Source organism: Mus musculus, chromosome 4 (genome assembly GCF_000001635.26).
Source record: "Mus musculus strain C57BL/6J chromosome 4, GRCm38.p6 C57BL/6J".
Classification (NCBI taxonomy): Eukaryota; Metazoa; Chordata; class Mammalia; order Rodentia; family Muridae; genus Mus; species Mus musculus.
In genome coordinates, this window is record NC_000070.6 from 95,523,235 (window position 1) to 95,532,083 (window position 8,849).

Sequence of the window (8,849 nt, forward strand, 5' to 3'; positions counted from 1 at the left end):
ACATTCTCTGCAGATGCGATTAACAGATACCACAAAACCCTGGGTACCCTCTTTTTATTGGAAGGGGAAGGTATTATATAGTAATAGTATATTTTTGTATCAATGAAAGTCATCAGAAGTCAGATCCCATAAGAGGCTCAAGCAGCTTCAGTTCAGAGTTGCCTGGACAGCTCACATGGCTTAGACACAGAGGTCAAGGGAAGCCCTTTGAGAATAGATCAACTGTCTACAGAGATAAGCAATGATAATTAGCCATTATCATTATTTTAATATATATATTTTTATTTTGCACTTATTCTGAGTTAGTTTTTTATTGTCATATATACATATATATGCTATATATTATCTCTTTTAATCCTTATAAAAGCCTACGAGGGAGCTTTTGTCTACATTTTAAAAATATATTGAGGAAAACATACTTTCTAAAGCAGACTTCTTTTTCTAAATGAGAGCTTTGGCAGTGGTTGGAAGAATGGATGCCAGAGTTTATGCCTACTGCTCCAACACTGAGGATATAGAGTCTCAAGAGTGCAGAACCAATACACTTGACTTTTAAAAAGCTCTACAAGATCTGACCTATACCTTAGTCTGAATGTTACATTTGGAAAAGAAAAAAAAAATCAGGAGAGACAGGTCCCAGCCAGCTATGTAAAGCAAGCTCACTGCTGGGCCACCACCTCATCTGCTCAGAAGAGCATGAATTCTAGAATTCAAGTGGAGTTTCCCTGATACTATCAGCGTGCCCATTGCTAATAATGCTCAACTATTATCTTGATTAGACAAGGAAATTCTGAACATATCCTTGCACAAAACTCGCCTTTCAGGGGAAACACCATGCTCACAAAGGTGGTTTTCCCAGGGCAAGGTTTGTCCATCACATTATGGATGTGTTGACTCCTGTGATTCCCCAAATGTAAAAAAACTAGCTGCATAAATTATGGCAGTAGGGGACCATGTCTAAGATCCCCCCCCCGCATGCAAAACAAAACAAAAAAACTCATTGCTTAGCCTAAAAGACAGAAAAAAATGTTATCCATTTGAACTTGCTGTGGACAAGCCATGGTAACATCTCTTCTAGCATTGGCTGGATTTTCTCCATCTCCACCTCTTCCTCATTCTCTTTCTTTGCCTCTTCTTATTTCTTATCCTTTCTTCTTCCCTCTGATTCTCTTCATGCATAGAAACACTGGAACATTAAAAAATGAATATTAACTACAAGTTTTAGGAAAACTTACACAGTAGAGAGCCCCTGAGCAGAGTCTTAAACACATCTCATCTTTTTTTCCCTTAATTTTATTTAATTATTTTTGCATTCCAGATTTTATCCCCTTCTCGGTCCACTCTCTGACTGTTCCACATCCCATACCTCCTCCCCTCACCATCTCCATGAGGATGTCCCCACTCCCCTACCCCACACTTGATTTGCAAAGATTAGAGAAAACCTATCCTGGTGGAAAAGTCCATGAAACTAAGACCCTGTGTATGATGCTTAGAATAATGGAAAAAAGATGATGTAAGTGGGGACCCAGGAGTAAGTGAAGCTAGTGATGGTTAAGAAGAGTGAATATTTGCAAAGGTAGCTCAGAGTTTATCATAGAGACGTCATTAATTCCTCCAGGAGGGATCTGCATCTGATCTCCTGGTCCAGAAAATGACCCAGAATAAGTGTTGAATCTGCATTTGCCTCTTCATTACTCAAGACTTGAAGCCCAGAAGATCAGGTTCAAGATTTATCTTTAAATTCTCCCAAAGAAGGAAACACTAAAGTGACCCTATGAAACCTCTTCTGAGCAAGGGCTCTTATTTCTGTCTTCCTTTCCAAGAGCAAACTATGTCCACTGTCCTTTAAGGTTCTCTTGTTATTTCAGCTCTCTGTAATATAAACTGGTTGTCTTTCTCAAAGTATGAGAAGGATTGGCTTATAAGTGGATGCTGTGGTTATTTTGATATAGAAAATAAGAACAAAGACACTTAGAAAGAAATCCCAACTTCTCTACGTGGGACCTGACAGGTACACAGAGGCTCTGACCACTTCACAGGCTGGCTATGACCACTCAAGTTCCAGCACAGCTTATTAGAAAGGTCAAAATCATATTTTATGAAGCTCAGCTAGTTCAATGAAAACATCTTGTTGAAAAACCTCAAGTGCTCTGTAAATAGATTCCCAGAGTTTTCTTGAAGGGTTTATGAGAACACCAGGGCTGATCACAGAGTTACATGAGTAAGAGGGCCAGAACACAACCGTTAAATTGATGTGTGTATCTCTTTGCAGGACTGTACTTAACTGTCCAGCTAAAAACACAAACTCTGATGTCATGAAGACCTAGGACGAAATCTCAGTTCTTCCGTCTACTAGCTATATGTAGAAGCCAGGTACTTTGTGATTCTAAGCCTTGTGGTTCTGATGCTCAGTCCTCAAGGTTACTTTGGGGACAATTATTCTCCTGAGTAGCTGTATGGCCAAAGACTGCAGCCTTTGGAGCTTTCAGTTCTTCCCAATAAATTCTCAGCCACCATTTTTATACTGATTTTTTCTCCTATAGGCCCAAAGCATTTTCATATATTTCCAACCTTGCATGATTTCTATATATAACACTGGATAATTTATCTTTTTTTTGTTCTCAACTTTGTCTCTGAAATTAACATATTTTAACATATTTAACATATTAACATAAAGATTTTTCTTATTTTATGTCAATGTTTTGCCTGCATATATGTCTGTGCATTATATGCATGTAGTACCCACGGAGGCTGGAAACGGGCATGGATTTCCTGGAACTGGAGTTACAGAAGGTTATTAGCTTGTCAGCTAATAGCTGTGGACATTGGGAACCAAACTGGGTTCCTCTGAAATAGCATCAAGTGCTTTTGCCTCTTGGCCTATCTCTGCAGCCTGAAACTAACATTTTAACAATACAAATAAAAGTGACTGTTTTAACCACTGCTACATTTGTTGGGTGTAGAACACAATTAAGGACTTAATAAATATTTATTGCATAAATTGATGGATGATTAAGTGGTTGGCCAATGGAAGAACTCTTGCCTAAAATTTCTAGTTAAGGTGGGTTGGTAAGTTTATACTCCCACTACACTTTAGTGCCAAATACACAGTAATAAGACATTAACTACAAAAGAAGGCAATTACAAGCCGGGCATGGTGGCGCACACCTTTAATCCCAGCACTCAGGAGGCAGAGGCAGGCAAATTTCTGAGTTCGAGGCTAGCCTGGTCTACAGAGTGAGTTCCAGGATAGCCAGGGCTACACAGAGAAACCCTGTCTCGAAAAAACAACAACAACAAAAAATGGTTTGTGAAAGAAAGCTAAGCATTTCTATAATCCAGAAATAGAACAAAACACACAGCAATAATAAGGGGCTGGAGATATGGGCCAGCAGACTCCTCACATAGCCAGCCAACCTACAAGGTGGGCTGTGGGAGCCAAGCATAATGGGGGATTGGCTTGATTCTCATGTGTTGGAACTGACAATCTGGGGTAGAACTCGTTTATCCGTGAACGGGAGCTTGAAGTCACACCACCTGTTGCCTGGGACTGTGGTTTCTAAAAAGTTCAAGAAGGAAGAACAGCTGCACAATGAGGACTCCAGCCAAACTATCTTCTTAATGGCTCATTTCTCCAGAAGGGTGGAAGATGAGTGTTTCCAAACATGACGCATGAGATAGCTCAATGTTAAAGACAAATAATTAGTGTCAGAAAGCCAAGTGACAAAAATAGAATTGTACATCAGAAAGATGTATATAATAATATGGCTACAAAGACTATCATCAAACCTTCTAGAGGAAAGAGACCAGGTTCCCTGCCATAGAACAACACTGAGGCCAATGGCAAGTAGCTTAAAAATAACCATCTTTGCCAGAAGACCAACAGGCACCTTCCCAAAATGCTGACATGGAAAAGCTTTTAACTAATGATGGATGCATCTAGTGTTATCATTTAAGACTGTACTTATTAGCTAGGAATGTCTAACCAAACATAGACACTGAATGACTTATGCAACAAGTAAGCAATCTCCTCAATCTGAAAGCTACAAGTAAGTGTAAGTAAGATCAAGGTGGCAATAAATGTGTACTCTCCCAGTGGGTCTCTTCAACCTACAGACTGCTGTCTTCTCATTGTGTCTGCAGGTTCTCATATGATGCTTCCCATGGTGTCTCCTCTGTGACAAATTTTCAGATATGCGTTTCAGTACCCCAATTCCATTTTCATATAAGAATATAGTCAGACTGGCCTCATTTTAACTCTATGTTTCTAATGGACTTATTTTCAAAGATAGTCACATTCTGAAACTTAATGTTTTAGCATACAAACTGGGAGACACAGTTCAGCCGATAACAAAGATATATATAAAGACTCACAAAATAGAGCACATGTTACTTGTGGATATTTGCTTTAAATAATATCACATGTTGTTTATTGGCATGAATAAAAATTCTACAAAATAAAATTGTAAAAATACATCCAAAATTGGAAATTAATTGCAAATGAATTAAAGTTGTCTGTTTGAAACTAGAGAGTATCACAATGGATTCATTTAAAAGAAACCAACAAAACAAAATAGTTCAAAAATTGAAAGTCATATAAATCAAAAAAGGCCAACAACAGAATTAATATTAAACTGACCTGCAATTGTGATAGGAGTTATAAAACCTTGTCTCTCAAAAACAATTTTACAATCTTTGTATATAATATATGTATATAATATACAATTTGTGTTTGTACACATTTTCCATGTATGTGGATACTATATGAGTGTATATGTTATTCATTTAATATATACAAATATATATTATATAAATATATAAATTTAGCATAGAGAATAGATGAACTTCCTCTAAAATGTTTTCTTTGCCTTATCATTCTGGCATATGCCTCTTGGGTAGAATTAGTGATTATAATTCAGGCCTTCCCTACTACTGTCCATATACCTCATGTAGTCCTTATAAGTATAAGGGAAACTGTACCTGTCTGTCTTTAATAGACTTTTCTCCCCAGTCCCTGGTGTGTTAACTATCTCTGTAACTCAAGTGACTGATACAGTGCATACAGATGAAAATTTCTTCTTGAATGAATGAATCCATGGTTTCTGACCTCAAGAAATTTTTGTCCACAAGACAGAATAATAAGCAGTTAACATCCAAATTAATGAATGTAGGTACCAAGCACTTTTTCAAGTCTCTTACAGGGATTTTGCTAAGATTCTGGACGTTGTTCAGGTTATTTCCTTTCGCAGTAAGAAAATGTGAAACAATTGAGCTGCTCCAACTAGTTGATAAATGATATGTCCAGGATTGTGCTCCAAATATTCTGTCTTTGTCTAAATCTTCCAGCACTATTCTATATGACTCACATTTTGTTTGTGAAATATACCATTAACAGAATGCTGTAATTTCTAAATATCCACTTGACTAAACAGATAAACCCAGTTCCCTCATTCTAAAAGGGTTGGGGATACAAGTTACTACCTTGATAAACTGCAAGATGGTTCTGACAGCATTTCCTATGTGGTGCTTTCTCTACCTCTCTGAAGAGTGTATAGAGTGGGGAATGAGTAAATAAGTCAAGTGGCTCCTTTTCTTAGATTCCAGCTGTCCCAAACTCTACTGGCCACCTTAGTGGGAATTTTTAATTCTTGTCTCTCCATAGTAGAAATTCTTGCTTGGTGTATTTTGATTCGGACACCTGGGTACCAATGCCTCTGTAAACAACTGTAGTGTCTTCTCTTCTCTATACAGCATACTATTCAGAAAATTCTGCTATATGTCACTACATAAATTCTAAACAAAAGCCACTGAAGGAGGCAGAGAAATATGCCTAATTATGAATCCTTATTATCACAAAAATATTACGAAATTCTTTATTTTTGGATCATATAAGTCATGAATAATAGAGATAAAGAGATCTACATGTCGAATCTTACCTTGTTCTCCCTGAAGAATCAAAAGGAAAGCACTATTTTATTTGAGCAGCAATGTGACAATTTCTCTAAGATGTAAGAGACTTTGTGGTCTAGCCCAGGGTCACTGAAAACTTAAGATACAGCCTACATTATCCATTGTGCTGTTAGATGGTGCATTTGACCACAGCTTATGAGACAACTGACTGCTCCATACTTTTCATCCAAACTGAGAAGCTGCAAGGAGTGTAAGTCATGTCTGAGTTCAAAGCCGAATTAGAAGAACATTGCATTTGAGCAGCAGAATGGTGGGCATGTGAATATTGCAAAACTTTTAGCTGAAAAAAGCTAGGGCTTGGTACTTCAACATTGAGGATCCATTTAAGAGATGATTGAAAAAGTTCTCATATGAATTTTCAAATAAGACATGTTCTATGCAGCTAATACAGAAAGATTTTGCTACAGAGGGAATTACTTGTGCTAAGGATCTGAGTGCTCTGAGCCATATGGTGGGAAACATACCAACTCTTACCAATGGCCAGCATACATGATAGATGACAAAAAGGGGTCAGAGGAGACTTATGGTGTCATTTCAAAGCACGTGCACTCTCACCTCAGAGCTTAGGAAGTTAAAACACAAAAGGCAGCAGAGCCCACCTTAGCCTCTGTCCCCATGAGTAATATGACCAACTTTGGAGATGCTTAAACTATAAAGCCAACAGAATAAATAACAGATGCAGACCATCTAGCCTGAACTTAGGTCAGAGCCTGAACCAAGACACAAGCATTTTTTAGACGTCATCATGTGCCTATCAGAGCAGCCACATTTGAAATCAAGAAACTGAGTTTTGAGGTCAAAGACAAATGGCTTGGAAATAGAGGTTCCTTGGAGTCTGTGGTTCCCAGCTAACCCACTGAATCCTTACTGCCAAAGCTACTCATAGGTCTACAGAATTTCAGTTATGGTCCCTTAGCTTCCAAAAAACAAACAGACACAAGACACCATGCCTTCCTGTGCCCATAGCCCACACTAAGGTCCCAAAGACAGGAAGGACAATAAAATGCAATGGGAAGCTACTCTTTCCAGGTCACCTCCAGGAAATGTTCAAACAATGATGGGAACAAACCATTCTTTCTCTCTCTGTCTCTGTCTCTCTGTCTCTCTCCCTCCATTCTCCATTTCTGTCTCAGTCTCTATCCCCAACCCCCACCCCCTGCTTTCTCTCTGTGTCTCTTGTAACCTTAAGGAAACGAAGAGATTTAGATTTTTTTCCAAGGAGTTAATATTTCAAACCTGTTTGGTTTTTTGTTTTTTGGTTTTTTTGTTATGAGACTCAGGTTGGAACCACACACTGTGCTAAAATGTATTTATTCTGCCTTCCACTTCCATGATGATACACTCTCTCCCTTTGTGTGCATGGAAACGAGGGACAAGGAGCCCTCATTTCCTAGGTGAGAAAGCATTTCACTGGCAAGTGAGAACGTTAAAGACATCATCTATCACAAATATTTGTGGCCATTTCTTGACCCATTTTTACCTGGACCAAATATTCAATGGCTATTAAGTTAAATTGCTCAAATATTGGCTCTCTCCCTAGCATCTCAGCTAAAAACTATCAGAAGAACATCTCACACACATATCCATTTGTGCATATGTGTATTTTCATATACATTCATAACATTTATGTAACGTTTACCAGATTCCAAATAACTGCTGTCTCAGTCCAAATCCCACAATTTCTGACTCAAAGAGGAGGTGTAAAGAGACTAACTTCATGCACCTCAGAATTGATAAGGTGCAGTTCCACGGGCAGCCTCAAGGAGGACAGAATTTCTTTTGTACATGACTCAAATGTGATAAACTTTATAGATACACATTATTTTTTAAAATTGTACAACAAATTATTTAGTTACTTGTATTATTGGATATAAAAAGTGTGTATTAAAGTAATCCTTAAGGAGAACAAAGTTAGATGGCATTATCAGACTTTAAACTATTATAAAGTTATAGTAATGTCAGATTTATTATTTTTATGTGTATATATGTATATGTGTATGTATATATGTGTGTGTGTCTGCTTTGTGTATATATTATGTATCTGCGTTGGGGTGGGGTATGTACATGTGAATGGGAATGACCCAGGAGGTCAGAAGAGGCTGTTGGGTGCCCTGGAGCTTGAGTTATAGACCACTGTGACACGTCCTACATAGCTGACAGGATTTGAACTCAGGCCCTCATCAAGAGCAACTAGTACTCTTAACCACAGGCTACCTCTTCAGCTGCCATTATAATAGTTTAAACAGTACATTTGGGCTAAGCTAGAAAAACAAAGCAATTAACAGAATACAGATTACAGTAATTGGTCACTGTATGTAGAACAACATTCTAGCACTGAAATTCAGCAGAAAGAAGGTAAGATACTTAATAAATAGTGCACAGAAAATAAAAGGTTTAAAAGATAAGGTATTTAATCTGTGCTGCATAGAAAATTAACTTGTTATAAACAGAAGAAGTACTGATAATACCATGCACAAAAATTAACTAGAAGTTGACTAAAAATCTAACTCTTCATGGTTTTTGCAAAGTGCTTCATAAAAAGGGCAAACATGGCCACTACCTTCTTTGGCTTCCTGTGTTAAGATATAATCTACTTGTTCCTGCATTTAGTGCCTCCACAGCTATTCACCATGAGCTAATAATGATAGAGAGGTAGCCCCTCCCCTGCCTTCACTGAGTCACTTCACAGTCAGCCTTCAATACAGTGAATGAAATAAACCTCATTTTCTTTCTAAGTGTGCTGTGCTAGACATTGGCTACTACCTACTAGCAATCTTCTAATCTCTGTCAATACCTACTAGCAATCTTCTAATCTCTCTCAATGTGGCATTCTCATATGTGATTTCAAAAGCTGGGATCAATGCTTTTTCTTGCCTAGA

At 37.9% G+C, this 8,849-nt stretch overlaps 1 non-coding gene across 1 annotated transcript; it reads left to right on the forward strand.

The window, feature by feature from the left end:
- The first annotated feature begins 809 nt into the window (after positions 1-809).
- Positions 810-972, forward strand: Gm25004. Its single transcript, XR_003955522.1, has one exon. It is a non-coding gene; the product is annotated as a U1 spliceosomal RNA (small nuclear RNA).
- The last annotated feature ends 7,877 nt before the right edge of the window (positions 973-8,849 follow it).